At 44.3% G+C, this 25,470-nt stretch overlaps 1 long non-coding RNA gene across 1 annotated transcript; it reads left to right on the top strand.

Moving 5' to 3' along the window:
* The first annotated feature begins 3,431 nt into the window (after positions 1–3,431).
* On the top strand, positions 3,432–22,942 carry LOC149858870 (uncharacterized). The gene is made up of 3 exons (XR_016443884.1): positions 3,432–3,501; positions 21,320–21,468; positions 22,851–22,942. It is a non-coding gene; the product is annotated as an uncharacterized LOC149858870 (long non-coding RNA).
* The last annotated feature ends 2,528 nt before the right edge of the window (positions 22,943–25,470 follow it).

Below are 25,470 nucleotides of genomic sequence, written 5' to 3'. Positions count from 1 at the left end.
AATATATGACAATCAGTACTGCAGGGCATGTGACCTTGGTCCAATTAATAATAGCCTCCACTCTGGTGAAAACCTAAGGGTAATTTTTTATGGTCACAAATCCCTCTATATTCCCAGCTAACCTTCCCCACCCCTCCCTCTCCCCCGGCTCCCCACAATCTGTTCCCATTGATTCCAACTTGAAATAATCTTGGTTTTCATTTTTTTGCTTTGTTTTTAAGGTGCAAGATAGTGACAATTTAATTTCATGAAAGCTGTACGATCTAATTTGATGTCTACCTGGCACTGCTAGCTTTCAGCACGTCAAAAATAGGTTCACGGGGATTTCACTCTTAGCAAGTTCCCACTAGTGGTGGCTTGTTTTTTAAGGGTCAGGTCACTTTTTATGACCTGATTTTCTCCAGGCATATGCAAACTGCATCACACACAGAGCATGATGGTGCCATAGAGTAGTATGCACAGAGCTGCTGTAACACTGAAATCAGAGACGTGAGGCGGGTTCAGGGAACAAAAGGCTGAAGGCCAGGCACGGAGAGAGCTGAGCATCTTGTATATGGATTGACGCCAACTTCTGTCATGAAAAATAAGCCCTGCCTAGTGCATTTAGCTTGCAAAGACTGTGCTGACAAGGAGATTAGTAATTCTGTAGTGCAATGTGATTTTTTTTTCACAGTCCCAGCAAACCGTTCAAAGTATAAATCAAAGATCTCCAGGAAGATCATCTCCTGGTTGAAGGTCAAACCCTGTAGGATTTAAATCAAGCACATCCTTTCTATTACTAAAATCACTGGCACTAGGAGAGATACAAAATGAAAAAGAAACAGCCTGGGGATCTCCAGGACAAAGGGACATCAGGAAAGACTGGGGAAGAAGGGCACTGTCCGCAGAAGTTATATACAGTCAGACAAGTGGAAAAGCAATCAGAACATGGAGTTTTTCACTTCACTTGTCTGACGGGATTCTGCTGGAGCCACGTGCTGCCTGACTTGAATGCCCCGGCTGAGGCACCTGAGCACCGAATGGGACAGACTGAGTCACTAGTTTTCCATTACAAGGTTTTCTGGGATCACAGGCCAGCTATAAAAGGCCACAGCAGTCCAGAAACACAATTTCAATAGAAGGAAGGATAAGAAGTGAATTAGGGAGAAAGTTAAACTGGAAAGCCTGCTCTGGGTTTCATGTTCTTCTTTGTCCTGTGTGGATCTTGTTAATTTTTATCAACAGTGCCATCATGCCATTAAAATGTGAGGCTTGAGGAAGGGTGTTGCAATATGTGAAAGCTTACCTATGTCTATCCCAATCATGCAGCTGGTCCAGTAAAAGATATTAAAATGTCATGCTTCCACACAGAGGCAAGCTAAATAAGAGTTAGTATTATGTGAAATTGCTCCATAAAAATAAAAATTGATGACTTAACACTTGATCAAGGTAAATCCACAATGAGCTCAATCAGTGCAAAACACAGTGGTCAAACACTGGTCTTCCACTTGGTGAATAGAGGCTGTTACCCAAAGTAGATGGTGCCTAGGTAGAAAGATATGTGTGGGGTGGACTCAACTGTAAAAAATCCACAGATTTTTTAAACGTTTTACAGAAACTTAGTTTAAAAAATAGGCAACATGGTAGAACCATGTCCTGCCAGTTTTCTGCAGTAGCCCTTATCACCAGTCAGAATCAAACGTCTGCCTACACGATACCAAATTTTTCTTCTCCTGGTAAAACCAAGTATGTGGATCCAAACCCTAGAGGGGTCTTAGTTTTCATTTAGGTCTGACTTGTGTAATACCTTCAAGAGCCAGAGAAAACTTAGCCTGCTACAGTTTTTGTAATTTTCTCAACCACTTAATGGCATGCCCAGGAAGCAAACGGAATGGGCAAATTTTCAAGAGCAATGAGATCAGCTGGTGTTACGTGAGGTTATACCACGTATCTGGCAAGCTCAGGTTTCCTGCAGCAGTTGTCAGTGATCTGTTAAATTCCAACTAGGCAGGATGGTGTTGGCCCAATCTACTAGTTTAACTAACACTTCCATGGTATCCCAGACCGAGACAACTGCATTCTGCTAGCATAAGTCACTTTACTATACTGAGATAGCTGCACAATTGGCCTGTGAGATATCGTGGACAGATAAAAGATGGCATTCCCTCTGAGCCAAGCAAATAACTTAATATAATTAGTTCAAACTAATGTTTTCCTGTTCTGGGTGAGTATGTAATGCTCTCTGACTGTATGTGTTCTTTGGCCTTGTAAAATAAACTGCTTTAAATGTTTTCTATCGCTAACAAGTATCTGATACTGGAGCTATAGTGGTGAAGTGTGGTGGGCAGACAAGTAGTCGTAGTGGAAGTCATACAAGTCACAAGGTGTTTCTGTTTTCTAACAGGATGAATGTCTGAGCACTTGTCCTGTGGGCACTCACAAAGGGTGCCCAGGGTATACATTATTGGGTGCAATGAAAACATGAGACTGCACCTCCGGGCCTCTGCCTTAAGAAAGGCATAACTTACGGGTATTTACTTTTCAAAGCCCTACAGAATAGTTCTCCATCAAAAAACATGTTAGTAAGCAAGACATGAAGGATACAGTGTTAAGAGGCTAGTGCCTATCTAGGTGTCTTCACTTCGAAGTTCCAAATAAGCAAAAAATGGAGGGAGGAGGAAACTAATAAATAACGACAAGTCTCCCCTTCCCAGCTTTTCTTCTAACTACAGTGATTTAATGATTTCTTTTTTTAGATCATGGGTCTCTGAAACTGCAATCTGATCTGAACAAAGTTTTTTGCTTAAGATAGTTTTCATTTACTCTGTATTTATATCAATGATTTGCTAACTAGAGCAGAGTGCTCTCATCAATTTTTATTCTCAGACCTACCCCTGACAATTAGTCAGGTCGTAACCTTAGTGTACCTTATTTTATTCATCTACGAATATTACCTGCCTCTCAAAGTTGTTGTGTGGTTTAATTAATGCATATTTAAAGGCTTTCACATCAAAGAAACAACATTTCTTTATAAAAATGCTGTGAGGGTTTATCTCGTCACCTTGGTGCAATATACTCAGGGGGACCTGGTGACTGTCTATAAACTCACTAGGGGGGACCAGAAGGGTTTAGGGGAGACACTGTTTCCCCGAGCGCCCCCTGGCATGACAAGGAACAATGGACACAAGTTATTAGAGAGTAGATTTAGATTAGACTTTCGCAAGAACTGCTTCACAGTTAGGGCGGCTAGGAGCTGGAACCAACTTCCAAGGGAAGTGGTGCTGGCTCCTACCCTGGGGGTCTTTAAGAAGAGGCTGGATGACTACCTGGCTGGACTCATTTGAGTCCAGTCTTTTCTCCCGCCCAGGTGGGGGCTCAGACTTGAAGATCTACAAGTCCCTTCCAACCCGACTTTTATGATACGATTCTATATGATACTCCTCACAGTTAATGAAGTCTGGGAGACAGCTTCTGTCAGCATATTGCAGCATAGCTCCAGTGGACTTGGACCCATTTCAGCTGGTAAGGTTCTTTCCTGTAAATTTGTGTGTATGTGGTGAATCTTAATTCTGTTTTCATTTGTAACAGATTGTCATTCAATCAGCAAATAGCCATTAAAACAATGCACCAATTTAAAACCACTTTGAGGCCCAGAGGAACAGAATGAATGTTCATGATTTTATATAATGGATGAGATGCCCCTTTCACTATCAATTTGTCAAAGTCTTTTCTAACTTTACATTGCAAATAAGGAAACACTTACATCTTCAGTTTAGGCTGTGGATTATCCTTTGTGTGTTTGCCCTGCAAATCATTCTTTCCTTTAAGTGACTCTGGTGGGCTCTGATCCGACAGACCTGTTAGTATGATTCCTTCAGCATCAACAATCAATATTCAAATGATGACCAAGTACTTTCATATGATTCCTGGGCAAGGTGGAAAAAGAAATAGTTAAATATTGTTTGGACCTCAAAATCCATGGCTCCTTTCTCTAATAAAATAAACATAGTTCCATGCAGAGGATCTAATACAAAAGCTGGCTCCTTTTGCTGTGCCTTGTTGTGCATAAGTGTTGGTAAGGAAAACTGGAGAAGCCAGCCTTACACCTAAAATATAACCTTCCTCTGTCTGCCAAGACAAGAAACTGTCAATAAAGGGCATTGTGCGACATGATAGTTATCTGGCAAGATATTATCAAATGTAAGTGGCGGCTTTTCAGCCTGTAAGTTAAACTGTCATCTGGTGGGGGGAAAAAGCAGGGGTGGGGGAAGAAGAGGAAGAAAGCTAAGATATAAAACCATTTGCTTATATTTGGGGATTTTTTGACTTTAGACAATCCTTCATATCACTGAAGTTTTCTGCATGTTAAAGAAAATTTACGTCTTTATCCTTTCTTTCTATTTATACCCCATGCTAAACCAATCCTTATCCTTCCTCCTGGCAAGAATAATCCACCAGGATCACTGATAATCAGTGAGCACTTATTTTTGAAGGAAAAGTGGTCCTGGCTATAGCCACTCATGATGCCTCCCTCACTCACAAGATTTCTCCTTACAACAGTGTATAGCCTCTTTGTCAGACATGTGATGATATCATCTTAGAAGCACGGAAAAATCAAATGTGTTCTGAGCCCATGGAGCCCGGAGGATGAGAAGTGGCTAGCATGACCAAAAGAATGCAGTGGCTGCTTCACTGCCCCGTCTCCTTTACCAAATAAAATATTTTATATTGAAAATCCAGCCCAAACTATCCTGCATCCCAATTAAACATCTGCCCAAGACACTTCCTTCAAACCAAGTCTCTAGCCAAGCCTCATCCCTTAGCAAAATGGGCAACTCAAGCCTCTGGTCAGGTCTAATATCCTCACAATCTTCCTCCCCAAGCCAAGGTAAATGCCTTCTTGAGTGGCCACCCCAAGACGAGCATGCCCCACCCTAAGCACAGAAAAGGCAAGCCCTCATATAGGCCTTCTTCCTTATTTAGCTAATCCCAAACTGTTGGTATGAGGCATTTGATTTGTTTGGCTTGGTGATTAATAATATCAGACTACATTTTGTTTCCATTTGGAAAATACCCATTCTAACGGGCTCATTAACGCACTGCTGGATGCTTTGGAAATTAAATGGCTTATAAACTCCATCCCTTTCTTTTGCTTCACTAACTTTGATGGATGAGGGCTGTAAAGTGTCTAGGAAGGAAACAAGCTTCTGCAGCTCAGATCAGTTATGCAGACACAATACTGTGTTGCTGTACCTACGCAGGGGGCAATGAATCACACTGTCGAGGTCTCACTTGGTTAAATAGCAGCTACAATACCAGTCTAAACAGAGGCTGATACGGACCATTCAGGAAGAAAGAAATCCATAGAATCCAGCCAGCTCAACACCTTATATGTGCACATCTGTCTTCCTCAGCAAGATGTGCCTATCAAAGTATCCAAGAGCTAAAATATTTAAAATGTTCACTAAATATCAGTATCAGGTCAAATTCTGCTTGCTCCAGCCTTTTTTATTTTGCTTTGCTGTACCAGGTTTTCCTCATAGAACTGCTATAAGTATTGATTTCACTTGTGGGCACACTTCAGGAAGGGTCCTGAATGTCCTCAAAGACCAATGGCTTCTATGGGAGTTGTGCATGTTCCACGAAAGGTGCTTGCCTTGTATAGGATGAAGCACTTGGTTCAGAGGCTTTTCTCAGCTATATCTGGATGATCTGCAACTCTGAAATGGGCTAGTCATTTTTGTGAACCTGGGCTCCCTGTTTTTCAAGATTTCCCAATCTAGGACTGGCGAGGAGACAGAAAGAAGCAAGACAAACTCCAGTATTTCCAAAGCTGTATTTGAACCCAGTTCAGGTTGGGAAATTAATCAGAATGTTATTTTTTCAGAAACAGTCACAACTATTCCAGGTGGTCATGTACAGGGGTGACCCATGATAAGTGAATACTATGGGCCTTGTTATACATTGCACTTTGAGCTGCTCAAAGGTTGCTCAGTGTCTGTGCTAGCTTGAGTTTGGAGAAGGCCAAAATCCTTCTCTGACTGTCCCCCACCTACACAGTCGGGCTGCGTGAAATTTCAACAGGTGTTTGGTTTTTTTGCTTTTTTGTTAAAGCTCAGACTCACCAGCTGCGGAGCAAGCAGATGACAGCATGCAGCCACTGCCAGCTGAGGCCAGCACCAGCACCTGAGTCAGCCTGGCACAGCCTGTATCAAGCACCGGGAAGAACCCAGTGCTTCTGTCATCCCACACACAGGTCTGGAGGCCTGGGTCCCCTGGGAGGGCTGCAGGGCTGTGCCAAACAGCCTGCGGTATGACAGGAGGATGGATCTGCGTGTGGGCTGACAGCATGGTGCTGCTGCTGCCACCAAGTGATACTAGTTTTGCTTTGAACAGTTTGGAGGTTCAGTTTCACATAAATCCCTGTGCCTATTTCCTTGAAACTTGGCAGGCATCATGCCCTCAGAAGGGGCTACCATCCCTGCAATCTTCATCTGAATCAGGCAAGAAATGACAAAGTTATAGGCATTTTTGTGATTCCCCATGATAGCCTATGGGAGAAACATCAAAACGTGTCGAAACAGTTTCAACGAAATAAAATGGCAAAACAAAACAATGTCCCTTTGAAATGGTGAAATAGAAGTTGAAATGAAACTGAGCTGTTTTGCACAGCCCTACTACGCAGCTGTGACTTGCCACTAGAGGGCTGGTGAGTAGGGGCCAAACTAGGAGCTACAGCTTTGAGTTGCCACTACAGGGTTGGTGAGTTAGGACAGGCCTCTATCCATGGGGGAACATGAAGCTGGGATGTGGAGAGTTAATGGAATGGGGATGGGTAATGAAATGACAGGTTGAAAGGAAATGCAGATGAGGAAGGGTGGTGAAATAAAGGAAGTCAGCCACTGCATGATAAAGTAAAAAAAAAAAAGAATTTAAAAATAAATAAAAAAGAAGTGAATTAAAGAAGGTCTCATGCTTTAATAAAGTAGGATTTGGGATTGGGGTGTGGGGGGGGGTGTGCTGGTCATCCTTCCTGGGGTGGCTGAGAGGTGGGAGAGGTGAAGGAAGGCGATCTGGAGGGAGCTGCTGCTTCTGCCCCAGCTCATGTGGACCCAATCCAGCCTCCTACTTTGTCGTCCCCCCCCACACACACACACATAGAACCTATTCTTGGACCTCTCCATGCCCTGTGACCTGGCTATCTGGCATGTGCTCTGCAAGCTGTTTGCTTATGGGTGCACCCCTGGGTGTGGGAAGGTCAGGGGTGCAAGGAGAGGGAATTGGCTTTATGCCAGAACCACCCCCTGGATAGTAGAGTTCAAGGGGTGGAAAGTTTGCCCACACAAAGCAGGAGGGTAAGGGAAGGGACATTAGTAGCCTGGGACGCTGGAGGACTGCAACTCAGACAGCTCATCTGTGGGGAGTAGCCACACATTAACTGAACATGATCTGGGTAACATGGATCAGAGTTAAACCTGCTCTAGAGTGGCATAACTTTAGTCTGCCTAAAGTGCACTTAAAAGTAGTTTCAGGGGCTCATGAGCAGACAATCCAGGGGTTAAGAGTTCCAGGAACCACCTAAAATTAACGTGTAACAAGGCCCTAACATTCAGATTGGCAGAGTTTTCAGGCTGCTGTAATTCCACATCTGCTCACTGCAAACTCTAGTTAAGCCCCACGGTGGGGTCAAGGTCATTTTTTCAGTCTGTGAATGTAAACGATTGAAAGATATGAGAGCTTTAAAAACAAATAGAAGAAATAAAAATCTGTTTAGCTTACCCCAGATGGTGGCAGAAATTCCCCTCTGAACCATTTTGCAGTATAGAAAACGACACTGCATTAGCTATTTAAAAGACTCAAATCTGCCCAAGCCCAGCTGGTGGGAGCAAAGCTAAACAGAATCTCTAATTTTCCATCCAGTGTTAGTTTCTGTTTAGCTGAGGTCTCAGAGCCAGTGCATTAGGGAACCTTATGCAACTTGGAAAGGGTTCCTGGAGTGATTCATGCTGAGTTAATGAAGTAGCAAGCAGACCTGGTTACACTGTTGTTGAGCCCACGAAAACTGAAAGATTATTTTAAAGCACAGTGATGTTTACTGAACCTTATCACCATTAATTATCAGACAATGGGGGCCTCCTGTTCAAACCCTTTGACCCAATTGAATTATCACAAAATACCCTCTTGGGGCCCAACTTACAGTCTTTTCAGACAGAGCTATTAAGTTCTAAAAAGCAGAAAGATGATACATCTTGAGCCAGAAAATACTGCCATCTTTTTGAAAGAGGGGTCAAGGCACCATGTTTGGCTCAAGACCAAAAACATATGCAGAGGTCAGATCCAAGCTTTTGTTTCCTAACATGACAAAAGAAAGGGACAGGCAGGAAGTTTGGTTTTAAGTCTCTTCAAGTTTCAAGGAAGCTAGATCAGTCCATCAGGGATGGATCTCCTCTTGGAACTGGAAATCTTTCTTTGGTCACAAATACATTTTCAAAGGGTACATGGACCACACTGTTCAGATGAACAAATAGGCTGCACTTCATTACTAGAAGCCTTCATCAGAGACTTGGCTAAGGTGAAGCAGAGACAGAAGGCACAGAGCAACAGCCATCAGTCAGTAATGGCAGTGCCAAGTAGAGGTAACTGAATTAGCTCAGGTACCAGAAGTAGTTTAGCTCCACTGGTTTGATGTTCTTTCAGGACTGATTTACCCTGAAGCACTGTGCTAATGCAATAGACAGCTTGTTTAAAGCTAGCTCAGTTATCTTTACACAACACTGCATCATGCAATACAAATATACCCTTAAGCCTTTAGTCTCACATGCTACGTTGGCTTCCTCCTGTGCCCATGCACAGTGCCATGGATTAAATGGGGTTATATGTTGGCAAGAGGAATCCATGGCACAAAGCCCCACGGTGGGGTCAAGGTCATTTTTTCAGTCTGTGAATGTAAATCCAAGACTCAAGCCCAGGGCACCAATTCACTCCTATTGCCAATTAAAACTCCCATTTATCTTCAGTGGGAGTTCTGGCAAGTAAGAACTTCAGGACTAGGATTTTTGATTAATCATGTAGGCCATAATAACCAGAGCCATTACTTGAGATCCTAACTCAGTCCTTAATGAGGTCAATAGGATTTGGCCTGGGGAAATGCTGCATATAGACTTCAGCATTAACCTAGCATCTGACCTGTCTGCCTGTCATAGCAGTGGGTAGATGTAATGGTCCAAGAGGTCCCTTCCAGTTCTCGAGTTCCTAATTGCAGGTTCCTTTATAAAAAATGACCCATGAATTTACCCTGGTGATGTGTTAGATACCAAAGCTTCTCAGGATGGGATACACTTTTTTTTTCCCCCTTGCCTCCCCCCCTTTCAGGATATGCTTAATTTTTCTCTGTTTAGGAGAAGGACTATTTGGTAACAAAATATATCGGGTGTATCAGTAGAACTCATCAAGCACCTATCACTATGAAATGTTCTCTCACTGGCAGCATAAATAAAATTTTGGGCCATTTGGCATTTCAATAAGGCATACCAGACAACTACCATAAAAGAAAATCATACTGCAGCCTATTTAGAATTGAACTCTTTCTCTGACCTATTTCCCATAATGCTATAGGGGATGCTTTAAAACTGCAGTATTTGGACAAATTCTGCAGGTTTCAACTTATAGGAACATGCGGGGGAAAAAATCTTAAAAATTAAAAGAACCAATTACATTTTATAACTTCTGTTTCCACTGAAGCTCTTGTTGATGCCAACAGGAATCTTTCCATTGATTTTATGGTGTTGAACGAGGCTCCTGAGAAACAAGAACCAATATTAACTCATGTTATAGTATAACTATTTTTCCAGACACTTGGCCAAAATCCTGCATCACTGAGTAAAGCATCATTTCACAGAACCCTGCAGAGACAATACAACGGGCTTCCCAGGCTGATCCAAAACTGATCACTCCCTTGGAGGGAGGGAAAATATTCTCAAAGATGTCAGTGGCTTTAGGGCACCACATGATATGGCACAACTGGCCAGCAATTCAAGTTCTGCTGCTGCCAATCTCTAGGCAGATGTGCAGGAGACAACTGGCAGAGCAGAACGGGATGGTTTATTCTATAGGCATTTCTGGTTTGAACTTGTGTTCCAGGTCTTAGAACTGGCAGAATATTTTGTATAACCCTTTTTCATCAGTCTTTGTCAGGAATGCATAACAACTCCTTTTCTTCTTCCATGGCTATCTTGAAGTCCTTCAAGAGAAGAGGCTACAGGACCTGAACCTGTTCAGCCTTCAAAAAGAAGGCTGAGAGGGGACATGGTGGCCATCTATAAACTCACCAGGGGTGACCAGCGGGGAATGGGAGAAACCCTGTTCCCCCAAGCACCTCCCTGAGTAACAAGGAATAACAGCCATAAATTGTTTGAGTGTAGGTTCAGGCTGGACATTAGAAGGCATTACTTCACTGTCAGGGCAGCATGGATCTGGAACCAACTTCCAAGGGAAGTGGTGCTGGTTCCTACCTTGAGGGTCTTTAAGAGGAGGCTTGATAATTATCTAGCTGGGGTCACATGAGCCCAGTATTCACTCCTGCCCAGGGCAGGGGGTTGGACTTGATGATCTACTTAGGTCCCTTCCAACCTGACAAGTATGCAACTATGAAGCTATGAAGTCAATGGGAGGTGGGACGCTAGGCTAGAATTTCTCTCTGGGAACAAAACAAATATGTTTTGGCAGCCTCCCAACAGTAAGTTACTGAATAGACCACAGATTTCTGGATTTGAAAATCATGCCAGTAAAGACAGTTCTTTACGCAAATGAACTGCCTCTACATTATGATTATAGAAACTTCAGTTAAAACGTGCTTCATTGCTCTACAAATCAGTTCCCAAATATGCAGCTCCAAGAAAAACTGGACAGAATGCAGAGATTCTTTGCATGCATTACAACTGCTCTTTATCTGTACTCCAGCCAGGCTCCATTAAGCAGAATTAAAAGCCACATCCTCAGACCCTGTATATCAATGTGGCTCAGTTAAAGTCAGTGGAGCTCTGCTAATTAACCCCAACTGAGAATCTGGTCCTATATGTCTACAGGAGTTCATTCAGTATCAGCTAATGAGTCAGCTTTAATAGACAATCACCATGCTAACACAATTAAAGGATGATATAGATAAGTGAAGTCCCTTTTCTATCAATAGGTGGTGTTACATAAAGGCAATAAAAATGGTTGTGACAACTCATTATCTAGAAATTTGGCATACTTCCAGCCCCATTTTCCATCAACCATAAATGTGCTTTTGCAGTATTTGTGGAGAAACAAGTGTCCATACGCAGCAAAGATGATTTATCTACCCAAATACAAGGTGGAGGTAGTTTTCCAAATACTTCATTCAGCTTTCAGTTTGAACCAGTGTTCAATGATTTAACTAAGGAAAAGAGTTGCTATTCTTCTTTCTGTTTGCATACTGAAAAGCAAACTGCTCTCTCATTTAATATGGCTACTCCTATTACAATGAATTTTCCTAAGGCTTTGATAAATAATCAGATTACACTTAATAATGGTAAAGCCTTTCGTATTTTGAACTGAGCGACAGATAATACTCTAATCAGCCCTAAGCAAATAGCTGTATGGATAAACCCTAAGGTTCAAATACATATTTAAAAAATGGAAACCACGAATAAATCATGCAGACTAAACAGCAGCCCAGGCTGTTAGTTTTTCAAAAGAATAGCCATTGCCTGGCATATTCTTCAGCATATTCCCTGAATCTCTGATTTAATGTCAGGATTAGAGAAGAAGTGGCCCCATCTTTCTGCACCCTCATCTTCTCCAAAAATGAAGGCCAGAGCAGGATACAAGTAATGATACAATCCTACTAACCTGTTAGCTTTAGAGAGGCCCAGGCAGAAATATCAAAACCCAGTATCCAACTTTCCTAAAAGATACTTGCGAGTGTACATAGTTGGGGCTAGGCAGGCAAGGTTCTTTGGATAGATTTGATATCTTTTATTAGACCAACTAAGTAGATGGAAAAAAAATGTTTCCCAGACACACCTATTTTGGAAAAAATGTTTTCCAACTATACATACACCAGCAGAGTCTCCCTATGCCTGATGAAGGGCATTTGTGCCTGAAAGCTTGCAAAGAACATTTTTCCAACTACTTAGTTGGTCTAATAAGAGCTATCACACCTACCCAAAGAACCTTGTCTGCCTATGTCCTTAGACCAACATGGCTACAACCAACAACCCCATAATTAGGGCTGTAGCTTCATTAGTTATAGAGTCATAGAGAAGTCAGGCTGGAAGTGTTCTTCAGAGGTTATCAGGTCCAACCCCCTGCCCTTGGCAGGATCATCCCTACTCAAATCATCCCAATCAAACTATCCAGAAACAGATGCAGAAACTCCCATTTCCCAAGTTTTAGGCTTAACCCTGGGATTTTGATGCAGGTCCACCTCAGATTCATAACATGAATTTCCAAACTTAGTTCCTGTAGAGCCTGCTCTTCAATGCAGTGACATGGCGTGCTTGGTCTCTAAATACATGGTACCTAGTAAATACCTAACAGCATACTATGGAATGTATTATACCTTGTCATTAAGTGTTCAACCACTACCGTGAGTATGAAAAAATGGATTTGGTATTTGTGACACGCAACTTTAAGTGTTGTCATCAAATTGTAAAGGGCAAAAGCATTCATACAGAATCAATACATATCATATAATGATGGGAAAACTGCATGGCTACACTCTAAATACATAGGAAAATATAGTTATTTACTATCTGGAGCATAGTAATTTCACATAAAATAGCCAAGTAATTCACATTGTGAGGGTCATTGTATTTTAGACCCAGAATGTGTCACCTGAATTCTAAAGGCTATGTTCTGAACTTAGTTACCCCAGTGAAAAACTCAAGTAACTCCAAGTTTGTCAGTCGATTTACATCATTATTCCTGGATAAGAATCTGCCCCAACCATCTGTTTTCACAGAAATGTGCAGCACTATTAATTATTTGACCTGTATTTTTGCCAGCCATAATTGATCCTTTCATTTTGGCTAACTGTTATTGACCCACTAGTATCATCAATCAATGGCAGCTACCATAAGGCTGACTTTTGTTTTTGCTGAGCGGGTGCAGGGGGAGCTAAGATAATGGACATGTGGAAAGTTTTACACGTTTCAGATGACAGTCACCTAGCCAAGGGGGGCCAGGGCCCTCAGGACCTCAGCACCTCTGACAACACAAAGCAAGAAGCTTACTGATTAGGTTGGGTGCCTCCTGATGGGCACTACTGCAACAGGCTTTCTGCTGCATACACTCATCTTGGTCCTCTGCTGTTCTAATCTCTTGGGTTTTATAAATGTTGAAAATACGTGTAAATGTTTTTAAAAGTTGCCTGCTAATTATGGTTTTAAAAAAAACCCACCGATCATCCCAAGGCCTCGATCCTCAAAGTCAATGAGTGCAGCATACAGCAGAGAGCTGCAGCATAAATTAAAATAGAGTATCAGTACGGATGTAAATAAGGTTCAGTCCTAGGCATAACTATTGCAGTCACTAGTGTTCTCAATTTCTCTGTGATCCAAGTCATAAATTTGGAGGGACCTCAAGGATCATCTAGTCCAGCAAGGGTCGATCTTTTGGTGGACATGACACAAGTCAGCCCTGCCTCTTCGCCAAGTGCCACTTTGATCCTCTTCATGGCCCAATCTAGCATTCCACTTTCTATTACCTACCCTGTGCTCCCTCCCTGATCTGCTGCCCTGCATTCTGCTTCCTGCCCTGTACTCACTACCTAATCTACTGTTTTGCTTCCTGCCCTCTCCGCTGCTGTGCTACCTTATTGAATTGCAAAGCTACCTGCCCACAGCATCATCCTAGAAGACATGTTCCTTATTAGTGGTGATTTTCTGCCAGACACACAAAGATAATGCATGACATTAAACAGTTTGCCTTTTCACTGTAAATCACAAAAGCACTTAAGGCTGGCTGCCAAATGAAGCAGCTTGGAGTGGATTTACTTGTCCTATACTCTTAAGGCCACAACACAGACAACAGTTTATCTTTCAGCTCCGTTCTGTCCAATCACCTCCACCCTAGATGTAGGACCACAGCCAAGCCACTTTCCATATTTGATTTTGTTCTCTTTGTTCATGCAACTCCTGGGCAGTGATCTGGCTTTGCCTTTCAGAGCTATAAAATACTGGTGTGAAGGGGCTTGTTTTAGCAGGCAATGCAACCACCAAGAAATGGAAACATGTAAAGCAAAATAAAATGCAGAACTTGCTGAGGTATTCATTCAAAAGAAATTTTGATACACATACCAGATGCTTATAGGCAGAGCAAAATCCTGGCCCCTTTGCAGTCAGTCAGTTAAGTATGGAAGGCCAGGGTCCATACCTGATTTTCAAAGCAGTTAGACTCTCAGTAACTTCCATTAAGAACAATGGGAAGCCTAGAGCTGATGATAAACCAATAATGTTTAAAAGTGACTTGTTCTGTCTAAACAAGGGTTTAGAAATGTCTTGGTTAAAACATGTTAGCTAACAAGCATTAGGGCCTTGTTACATATTCATTTTAGGCAACTTGTGGAGCTCTTAACCCCTGGACTGTCTGCACATTAATACATGAAACTAGTTTTCAGCACACTTTAGCTGGCTTAAAGTCACACCATTGATCCATATCAGCCAGCTCATGTTCTGAGGTGTACCCACTCCCCACAGATGAGATGCCCGAGTTGTAGTCCTCCAGCATCCCAGGATGCAGTTCCCCCCTCCCCTGTTCTGCATGGAAAAAACTTTCCACCCCGTGAACTCTACTGCCCAGTTCTAGCACTAAGCCAGCTCCCTTCCCACCCCATGCAAACAGCCTGCAGAGCACATGCCAGATAATCAGGTCACAAGGCATACACAGGTCTATGGGGATTGGGGTGAGAACAAGGTAGGGGGCTGGATTGGGTCTCCATGAGCTGGGGCAGGGACAGCAGCTCCCCAAAAAGCACCTTCCCTCACCATTCCCACCACCCAGCCACCCCAGGAAGCATAACCAGCATTTCCCACCCTCAATCCCAATTCCCAGTTTCTTAAAACATGAGACCTTATTTAATTCACTTCCTCGTTATTTCTTTTTACTTTTTTTTCATTTTTATTTCATTCGCCCGTGGCTGACTTCATTCATTTCACCACCCTTTCCCCACCCCCATGTCCTTTCCACCTCCCATTTCATTGCTCATCCCCATTCCATTAACTCTCCACCTCCCAACTTCATGTTCCCCCCACCTCCACCTAGAGCAGGGACAGGATCCTGTCCTGACTCACCAACCTTGTAGGGGGCAACTCAGAGCTGTAGCTCCTGGTCAGGCCCCTGCTCACCAGCCCTCTAGTGGCATGTCACAGATGTGCAAGCAGGGGGACTATTTGATGTTTGCTGTATCGCAGCAAAGCCGCTGGGATCTGTGGGTTGCCGGTAGTAGGCGGCCGTGTTGTCAATGTCCTCTGAGTCCCACGTGGGGGCCCGGACACGGTCCAATGTTGCGCCCCGACTGGGCAGGTCCTGGCTGGTCGTCCTCATTGTCGCACGACGGCATCCATCGTTGGCGACCAGCACTATGGTGACATCAACTAAAACAGTCTGGATCGGGGGTTTCCGTCGGCATCCAGTGCTCAGTGTTGGGTCGGCAGTTCTTTAAAAGGCTAAAAGCTTAAAAGCATAAAAAGCTAAAAGCCTAAAACTGCTATGGGGCCGCCAGTGGGTAGGGTGACCAGCACCTTAAAAATGCCAATAAATTATACGGAACAACAAAAGAGAAAACAGTGAGGTTTCTCACTGGGCTGAGAAACACAGGACTTGTTTACTTTAAATTAAGACCAACATCCTTGATCCACATCAACTGTGCATGTAGTCTGGGGCTAAGCAGGGCTGGCAGGTCTTAATATTTCAGACACTGATAAATCTGCCTTTGCAAACAAACAGCAGCAAATTTCCTTTCATTCTTTAACGAATCCCTGAAGGATGAGTTTAGAATCTGCATCTAACTGCAGTCTCTTTGGATTATCCACCTGGAACCGTTTTCTTCGTCCCCTCTAATTTATTGCTTGGTTCAGCAGTGTAAATAGTTTGTCTCCATCCCAAGCCTTAGCTCTTCAGTAATAGAATGTAGTCAGTGTGATATTATAAGCATTGCAGTGTGCAGCACAGGTTGCTTCTAGGAGCTGCAAGAGCTGAGCACAGAATGTGGTTAAAAAGGATAGACAAGTATTCAGAGCAGAAGCCATCCCTTTGGTCTTGCATTTCCCAAAATATCCCAACTACAAAAGCACCTGGTTGTAGGCTTTCATTTTGGTAACTGGAATGCCCGCTCCCACCAGTGGGTCATTAGGTTGCTGGTCCTCTTGTTGAGACCTGGGTTTGTTTGATTCAGTTAATGTCTGTCTTCAACAAACACATGTTGCAGACCTCCTCAGGTTTTGCACTTGGATTTGGTGAGACAGGGCACCTTTCCCCTCTTGCCTCATTATAAGCAGTACCAGCTGGCACATCACTTTTGATGGTAAGGCATGGGGGATTATCTCACAGGGAACTCCAAGCCTAAGATTTCACGTGAAATGCCAGAGGAGATGCTATGCATCTACTAGTTGGTGAAGTAGCCTTAGTGCCAGGTCATGCCATGTTGTTTCCATCTTCTTGGCCAGACCTTGTTACCTGCTGCAAAAGCCACAGTCAGTATCTTATCAAAACATCCCACCAACATTTTCCCTCTTAAGACATGTCTGAACTAGAAATGTATTTAGAGTTGTGGAGCAGGGTCTTAAGCAATTCAGTATCAGAGTCTGCCATTGCCTCAGCTCACCCTGCTTTAACTTCCCACTAGCTATGCCTTGGCTCCCATGTGAGTCAAGTAAAACCCTTTCTTTTGGCTTTGATTTATGCAGTTTAAACAGCCACTTTAAAATAAGTCTGACCGGGGCGATGTGTAGGGAGTTAGGCCACACTCCCTGTTTAGCTGGGGGGCAGGGGAGCAGGTGGAAGCACCGGTGCCCCCACCCCTGCGAGCACTGGTCGGGGAGCGGGGCTGCCAGCAAAAGTGGCTGCGCCGCTTCCATAAGTGGCTGTGGGAGTTCAAGAAGTGGCGTGACTGCTTTTACAGTGGTCTGCTGTGGGCCCCCCCCCTCCGATCAGTGGGATTGGCTTCTGGGGACTCCCCCCCATCCCCCCTGGTTGCTGACTGGTGTTGGGGGGGCATATGCCCTCCCTGACTCAAGAGGCACCAGACACCCATGGTCTTGACCTAGCTCTAAAGTTTCTTCAGCCTCTGGCTTTGGTGCCTCTGTTCTTAAGAGAAAAATGTAATTTCCAGAAAGCAAAACATTTCAATAAGTCTTCTGATAAAAAAAAAAGATTAAAAATATCAGAGAAAATGTAAGAGAAAGCAGGTCCATTTAAACCGTATGAAAAAGAAACAGCTGGGAAATGTCAGTTTTTTGTGGCAGATTTTCCCATTGTAATCAGCTCTAAAAATAGGTTGTCCTTTAAGGCCCTTGTTGCATGTTGCATTTTGAGCTGCTCAAATGTTGCTCAGTGTCAGCGCTAGCTTGAGTTTGGAGCAGTTGCACCTTAAGGCTAAAAACCTTCTCTGACTGTCCCCCCGCTTGCACTACTCCCCTCACCTTTTAGTTTACGCACACCCCATCTGTCGCCCCACCAAGGCCCGGGACCTACTGGTCAACCTCCTCCTGGCATTGGCCAAGCTTGTCATCTGGCGGTCCAGGAAGGAGGCTCTGGCTGGGAAGGCTCCCAGTGCCCTCGGGGCGTTTTTCCTCGGTGTCCTTCGCGCATGTCTCTGGGCGGAGTACCACTGGGCTGTTTTCTCTGTTTCTGTGTTTAAAGTAAACCTTCTGTTTTCCAAAGTTTCTGTGTTTAAAGTAAACCTTAGTCCTGGCATTCAAACCCACATCCAAACATTAAGAGGGCCTGAATCCAGGTTTTGGTCTGTGTCAAAGGGGACCTGTGCCTGGGTAGGCTCTGTGGGCTTCTATACATGTGCTCAGAGGTGGGGGTGCACTTTAATTAGAGCAGCTCCAAGAGGAATCACTGCACAGCACCAGGAAATCACTGACTCAAAGAGCTGCTTTAATTAAAGCACCCAGACCACCTTGTGTATCTCAATGTGTGCATCTCAACTTCAAAATAACAGCAGAAGCATTTGTTCAAAAGCTCATTCAATGAACTTTAGGTAAAACGCCCTGCCACCATTTTGAAGCACAGGGGCTCTAATACACAAGATGCGGAGCACAGTAATTACCACACTCCAGCAGACTCTATTAATCAAGTCTGCTCTGATGCGCTGTAATTACAGAGCATCAAAGCAGCCTCCACGCTCATGTATAGGCACCCTTGGGTTCTGTTTGGGTTGGTTGTTTTGATTTCCAAAGTTTAGGGACTTGAAGGGTGGAGGGAGCGAAGACTGGTTTTCTTCTGTCTCCTTTCTTGGTATAAAACACATTATCATGTATTATTTATCTATTACATTCTCTATTTATATCTGATCCATTTAGTTATGTGTTATTGTTTCAGCACAGCAGTTATAACAAATCTTGGTCATAACAAACCTCCACATTTAACAATCCCACAGCAGGTATTGATGCTTTTGTTTATTATAATGCAGCACATTTCCACCACTATTATGGCAAACACTTTCTTTTAATCCATTTATTCCCATTCCCCAGGGGTACATTATAATGAGGTTGTACTATACCTATTGTTTGTATGAGTAACAACTGAACACCTACAAGGAAATCCCTGCCTGAGATACTGACGGTCTAAACCACATGGGCAGCACAATCTTTTTCAGCCAAGATATATTGGTCCAATTCTGATTTTTTCCAAAAGTTTGAGGGATTCTAGCTCTGATGTTCCCTTTAGGGCTCATTCCTCTCAGCCCACCTCTTCTCTAGGAAGAACTGGCATCTCTTTGCTTTTACATGAATTGCCTTGAGTTTCCTTCTTGGTTCCTAGGGAAGCAGAAGCAAAATTGTCAGCCATAAATCTCTAGCACCAACAGGACATGCCACATTCAAAACCGGTTGGGAGCTACGTTCTCTCTACTTAGGGACTTTCAGGGTTTGCCTGCTTGCCACTTCACATTGGTCCTGCCCCAAAGCCCACTGGCATCATACTCTAGCAGCACCAGGAAATCACTGGCCTTGGTGAGCTCTGGATCAGGCCCGTAAACGCTGTGTTTGCTTAAGAACTAGACAGGTCACTCCTGACCATAATCCATAAGGAGCTGGGTCATTTGGGGTTGTTAATGAACTACACCATCCTTCCTCTCTAGACCAGGAGTTGGCAGCCTTTTGCTGGCACAAGCCAGAGCTTATGGCTCAGCCATTACCGTGGGCCAGAAGACTCCCCTCCCCCAAAACCTCCAGACACATAGCTGTCAGATACCCAGCCCCTCTGAAGCAAAGCAAGGGTAAGCTCAGCTACTGCAGAGCAGCAGTGGAAGGGAGCACTTCAGAGTGGAGGTGCAGCTCCATCAGACTAGGTTGCTATCCCCTGCTCTAGGCTGCTGGTTCAAATCCAGCTATGACAAATTGTGACTGAAAGGTCTTGTTACCTCTCTGTTGCTTTTGTGACAGTAGCATAACTACTACTGGACAAGAGTTCCTGTTGCATAAACACCATCTCAATTCATACCTCAGTTAACTAAATCCCAACAGAGAAGTTAAGAACCAAATGAGCCATGGAGCCTGGCAACTGAATTACACTGTGACTATTACACAGAGATCTTCCAAGCCAGGACTCAGGTACTCAGAAAAATGAAGACCATAGTTACAAAGTAGTAGAGCCCATGGCCTTTAAGACAACATATGCATGTGCTTAATTCTATCCTAAATTAAAGGCGGATTTGGAAATTTAATTAAGTGCTTTGCTGAATGAAATATACCTCATCTCCTTGCAAATACTTTGCGTCCATACTTTACTCTAGTTTGAGGTGCTAGTGAGACTCTGAAGGAGCGTTCTACTCCCAAAGGAAATCTGTGCACGTTCGAGTGAGATTAGACCTCTTAGCTATTCCAACAGCATTCTTCAAGTGTTACTTCATCATTCAGCATTGGCTCTTACTTTTACTGACATGCTTTCTGGAAAAAGTTTACAGGCTTTAGTTTCCTTGGGAATCCCATAAAGCAAGCCAGTACTTCGAAGAGAAATAACTAAGTCCATATGAAAAGAATTGCTGCCAGGGTACCGCTAGAAATGAACAGCTACTGTAAATCACCAGGCACAGTTAGTATGACCTTGTCCATGTTGTTGTCTTCTTTTAAGAGAAGAAAACCAATAGCTTGTGATGTTCATAGACTAGGATCAGAAATGTAAGAAGATGCGTGCAAGGGGTGTGCTTCTGTGGCTTCTCTGTATTTGTAGACACGGACATAAAAAAGTATTGCTGAAGCAAGGTGGACATTACAAGAGTCTACATGATATTGTACTACCTAGGTATAAACTACTTAGGAATGACTGAATAAGCCATAGTTCCAAACATGCTCTAGCAGCATTAAGGAAACCAGAAAGACACTACAGCAGCTGATGAAAGAGTCTCCTCAGTGCAGGAGCTGCAGAGGGCTGGACCATGCAAGCCTGAGTTTAGGAGACTGCCAGAGGTGTAACTGTAATCAGAAGAAAGAGCATGCTGGATCCATCCTGTGCTAAAGTAGCTTGCTCGCACCTGCCCCTTCTGCAGTTTTCCCACCATGCCTCTTGAAACGAATGGTACAGTATCTAGCTCTTGATGGGTTAACTTTAAATAGTAGCCTTATTGAATTGCAAAGCTACAAAGGAGAGATTGTAAGGATGTCTGGCATGAATTGTATTGGCCAGGGCAGGAAAAGATGAAGCATTTTTTTTTTTTTTTACAGGTGATAAAATGGATGTCTGGCAAAAAGGATGGTCAGCAGCGGTGTCCAAAGCAAATTAACCATGCCAAATTTTTTTTAAAGAATGTTCACTCCTATGTACAAGAATAAAATAACTCTGCCAGGAAGAGGAGTAGCCGTCATGGGCAGCTGAGTGGGATGAGACCCTTTAGGTGCTGGGATAAGAAAGATTACAGGAGGCTGCAGGGAACATAACTCTTTTACCTATATCCTTCCTCAATGGTTGCCTGGTTAGTACACAAACTTTTAATTGCCTACTGCAGATTTCACTTGACAGAGGCAAGCGATGCCCCTCATTTCCCCCAAAACTCATTTTCCTAGTCCTTTGCAGTAAAGCCAAACAGACCCATTCCATCCAACCCAGCCAGCTGTGAAAGAAAGTGTTCTCACGCATGTTTTTATCTTGTCAGATACAATGCATCAGATCCACATCTCAGTTCATCCTGCCACAGCTCCTGGAAGTTGTTATCTGCTAAATTGAAAACCTCCTGCCCCTCTGGAATTCTGCCAGTTTGCAGCCACGCTGGGCTGCCTCCCAATGGTTTCTTGCAGTGGCAAGGTTTGTCTTCATTAGCTCAAATCAATCATCCTCGTGGAAGCTTCGGGGTCCTCTGTGTTTTCACATAGGAGGCGTAGGAGGAAAGTCCTGTACTGATTCTTCTTAGCTCTACTTGAACCATGAGTAGTAACAAAGTAATAAATGGTAGGGCTGTGTGAAATTTCAGCTGTTTCATTTCAACACTGTTTAGACTCATTTTGAACTCAAAACAGCGAAAGCGAAATGAAGCCAAGGGCTTCAAAACAGCCTCGAAACAAACCGAGGACAGTCGAAACGTTTCAAAAGTTTTGAAACATTTTGAGTTTTGAAGCTGAAGCTGCGCTTGCCTGCAGGGACACAGAAAGTAAGGAGAGGGAGGGAAAAGAGGGGGGAAGGACACAGTGAGAATGCACCTTAACACACGCACTGGAGAAGAAGCTCCTGCAGGAGAGGAAAGAAAGGCTCTGTCACAGTTTGGCTGCCTGAGATGCTGCTGGTGCTACTGTGCTGCTCCTCATTAAGTTATTATTTTACCTGTTGTCATTTAAAGTGGTAGACCAAGCTGAGGCTGTAGGGGAGGAGGAAAACTCACTGGGGCACACTATCATGTTGTACAGAGGCCCCAGCACCAGTGAGGGCATGCCTTAACACACACACTCACACTGTTGCCCATGTCACGAGTTTTGCTTGTCAGCAGCATGAGGTGCACTTTTCCATACACCCCTGCACCCATCTCCTTGAAATCTGGCAGGCTTCATGACCCCAGCAGGGGCTACCATGCTTGCAGTTTTCATCTAAATCTGCCATAAAATTACAAAGTTATAGGCAGTTTCATGCTTCCCCATTATAGCCTATGGGCAAAACAGAGAAACAGAGAAACAGTTTGGACAAAACAGAACAGTGCTTCAAACTAAAATGTCCCATTGAAATGAACTGTCCCACTGAAATGAACTGGTGCTGTTTTGCACAGCCCTAGTATGTGGGCTATATCCTATAGCTATATCCTGGCCAAATAGTAGTTCTTAGCACTATACCTTCAGTTACACTCCTCGTAGGAGGATATAAGGATTCATTAGATTTCATAGACATTAGGGGCTGGAAGGGACCTCATGAGATCATCGGGTCCAGCCACCCACCATAGGTGGGAAGTCAGCTGGGATCAAGTGGCCCCAGCAAGAAATAAATCCAGCTGTTTTTTGAAGGAGTCCAGAGTAGATGCTTGCACAACCTCTGGGGGGAGTTTGTTCCAGACCCTGGACACATGCACCGTAAAGAACTTTTTTCTGTCTAGTCTAAAACAGCCTTCCTGGAGTTTATGGCTGTTAGACCTTGTTATCCCTTGGGGAGCTCTGGTGAACAGCTGTTCTCCCAGGTCCTGATGTAACCCTCTTATATAACTGTAGGCTGCCACCCTGAGCCTCCTCTTCTCCAGACTGAAGAGTCCCAAGTCCCTCAGCCTCTCCTCCTACAGCCTTCCCTCCAGGCCTTGGATCATGTAAGTGGCTCTTCTCTTGACTTTCTCAAGCTTCTCTACATCCATCCTGAAGTGGGGGGCCCCAATACCGGATGCAGTACTCCAGCTGCGGTCTCACCAAAGCCAAGTAAAGTAGGAGGATGACTTCCCTGGTTTTGTCTGAGATGCATCGGTGGATGCATGCCAGAGTTTGGTTAGCTTTTCCCACCAGAGCATCACATTAGTGTCTCATATTTATCTTGTGGTCAGTCAAGACCCCCAAGTTCCTTTTGGTCATGGTGGTAGCAAGCATAGCACTGCCAAACCTGTAAGTATGCTGAGGGTTCTTCCTCCCGAACTGCAGCACCTTGCACTTCTCTGCATTGAAGGCATCTGGTTTTAGTAAGCCCACCTTGAGAGTTTGTCCAAGTCAGCCTGTATTCCCAGCCTGTCCTGCAGTGTGACCACCCTCCCCCATAATTTGGTATCGTCCACAAACTTGGCTAGTTCACATCTGACTCCCAAATCCAGATTATTGATGAAAATGTTAAAGAGTACTGTCCTGAGTACCAAGCACTAAGGGACTCCACTGGTCACCCTGTACCACGTTGATTTGCTATCATCAACTAGTACTCTTTGGGCCTGACCCCACAGCCAGCTGCCTAGCCATTGGACCGTATGATGATCAAGGCCACAGTTCCCCAGCTTAACCATGAGGACATCATGGGAAGCTAGGTCAAAGGCCTTCTTGAAGTTCAGATACATGATGTCCACATCATCTCCCTTATCCAGGGCATATGTTACCTGGTCGTAGAAGGAGATGAGGTTGGTCAGGTAAGATCTGCCAGTCACAAAGCCATGTCAGTTGGCATTCAGAAGCTTGCCTTCCATTAGTGTGGCGTTGATGGATCCCTTGACAATTTTCTCTAGGATTGGTTAATGCTCATCACTAAGAACTGTCAAGCTGTTTGATGAGAAATGCTTTCAGTATGTACTATGATGTTACAGATCTGGCAAATTAAGGCTACCCAATGGGGACCCTGATCCCTGCTTGAGGTCTCTTGACACTGCAAAACCACTAGGAAGTTGCCTGGTGGGAGCAGAGAGTGAGAAGTTTCTCACTTTCTTCATTTCGTGTAATCCTTTTTGAAGGCAGCAGAAGTGTGGCGATGTCACTGGATGCAGCATTTGCTCCTCTAAAATTAATTCCTTGGAGATTAATATTTTGTATCTGTAGCTGGGGATGTACATAGTAGTACCCACCACACTACTGAGCCCACTTTCTTTTCCCCAGTCGTTACTGCTCAACCTGTAGACCATGGGCCAAATGTGACCCACAGAGCCTTGGAATCTGGCCTGGGGGGCTCCCAAAGGGTTGGGAAATTTAATGGCAGGGAAGCAGTGGCAATTAATACTGCTACCCCTCACTACTTCCAAAATCCCAAGCCCTCCATCCTGGAGGGATGGAGCCAAGCCAAGTCCCTTCCCCACATGGCTGGATCGGGACCAGGGCATGCCCGCTCCCCCTGACCAGTTGGTTCAGGACCAGGCCAGGATCAGAGCTGGATTATGGCCTCTTCCCCCTTCCGTGCAGTGCTGGGTTGGGGCCAGACCAAGCCTCCTTTCTCCACATGGCTGGATTGGGGTCATGCTGCCCCTACCTCCCCATCCCCCTCTACAAGGCTGGATGGGTTCCTGCTGCTCTGGGCTTGGCACTTCATTGCATCCACCAGCTGGATTTGGCACCCTCAGGGACCAGGCACTGCCCATCCAGCCCACTAGTCAAAAAAGTTAAGCACCACCAATTTAAAACCATGCCTGCCTAGTCCCTGTCACTCCTGAACCTTTTCTTACCTATTGGCAAGTCTTTCCATAACATCTTCAAAGAAAATAAATCTTCACTGAAATGTTTTCCTTTTATTCCTTTTATTTCAGACAGCAGGTTCCACAGCAGAACAAGCTGAAAGACTTCAGCAATTTGCTCTGAGGTTCCTTTTCATCAGAAGCCCCCCAACTGCTTACAGCAAAGTTCGAACAAAACCCCATAGAGATCATAATAAAAATCCATTTATAAAGTATCCACTGCAGCCAGCCACACAAGACCCTTTTTGTTGAGGTGCACCTGGAGTTTCATTTGACTGTTTTTCAAAGCAGTCATAGAAGGGACCAATTCCCGCAAATGAGAGCCAGAAGAGAGTCTGCAGTTTATCGTGTCCTGTATTTGTAGGGAGAAACTGAAATATTTCTCTCTCAGGTACATTTGTTTCTGTAATTGAAGAGGGGATGGGAATTATTCTGACAAGGTTTCTAGAGATAGCTTCAAGTGCTCAACGCCAGGCCTAGAGTAATGTCCAGCCCCTGGCACCATGTCATCCAGCCTGCAGGGCTCCCCACAAATCCAGAAATTTGGCAGCAGGTGAACAGTGGCACCACTCCCCTGATGCCAAATTTCCAGACTCGGGCAGAGTCCCAGGCTCTGTGCACTGGACCAGGCACCTGATCCCAGCATGCAGGGCAAGGCACAGATGACACTGTACCCCAGGGTACAATCCCAGTGTGGGGGGCCCCGG

The sequence above is a fragment of the Crocodylus siamensis genome, chromosome 8 (genome assembly GCF_052110815.1).
Source record: "Crocodylus siamensis isolate JL-2025a chromosome 8, ASM5211081v1, whole genome shotgun sequence".
NCBI classification, from domain to species: domain Eukaryota; kingdom Metazoa; phylum Chordata; order Crocodylia; family Crocodylidae; genus Crocodylus; species Crocodylus siamensis.
The sequence above is the reverse complement of the archived record's forward strand: the minus strand, read 5'-3'. Positions and strand labels throughout refer to the sequence as shown.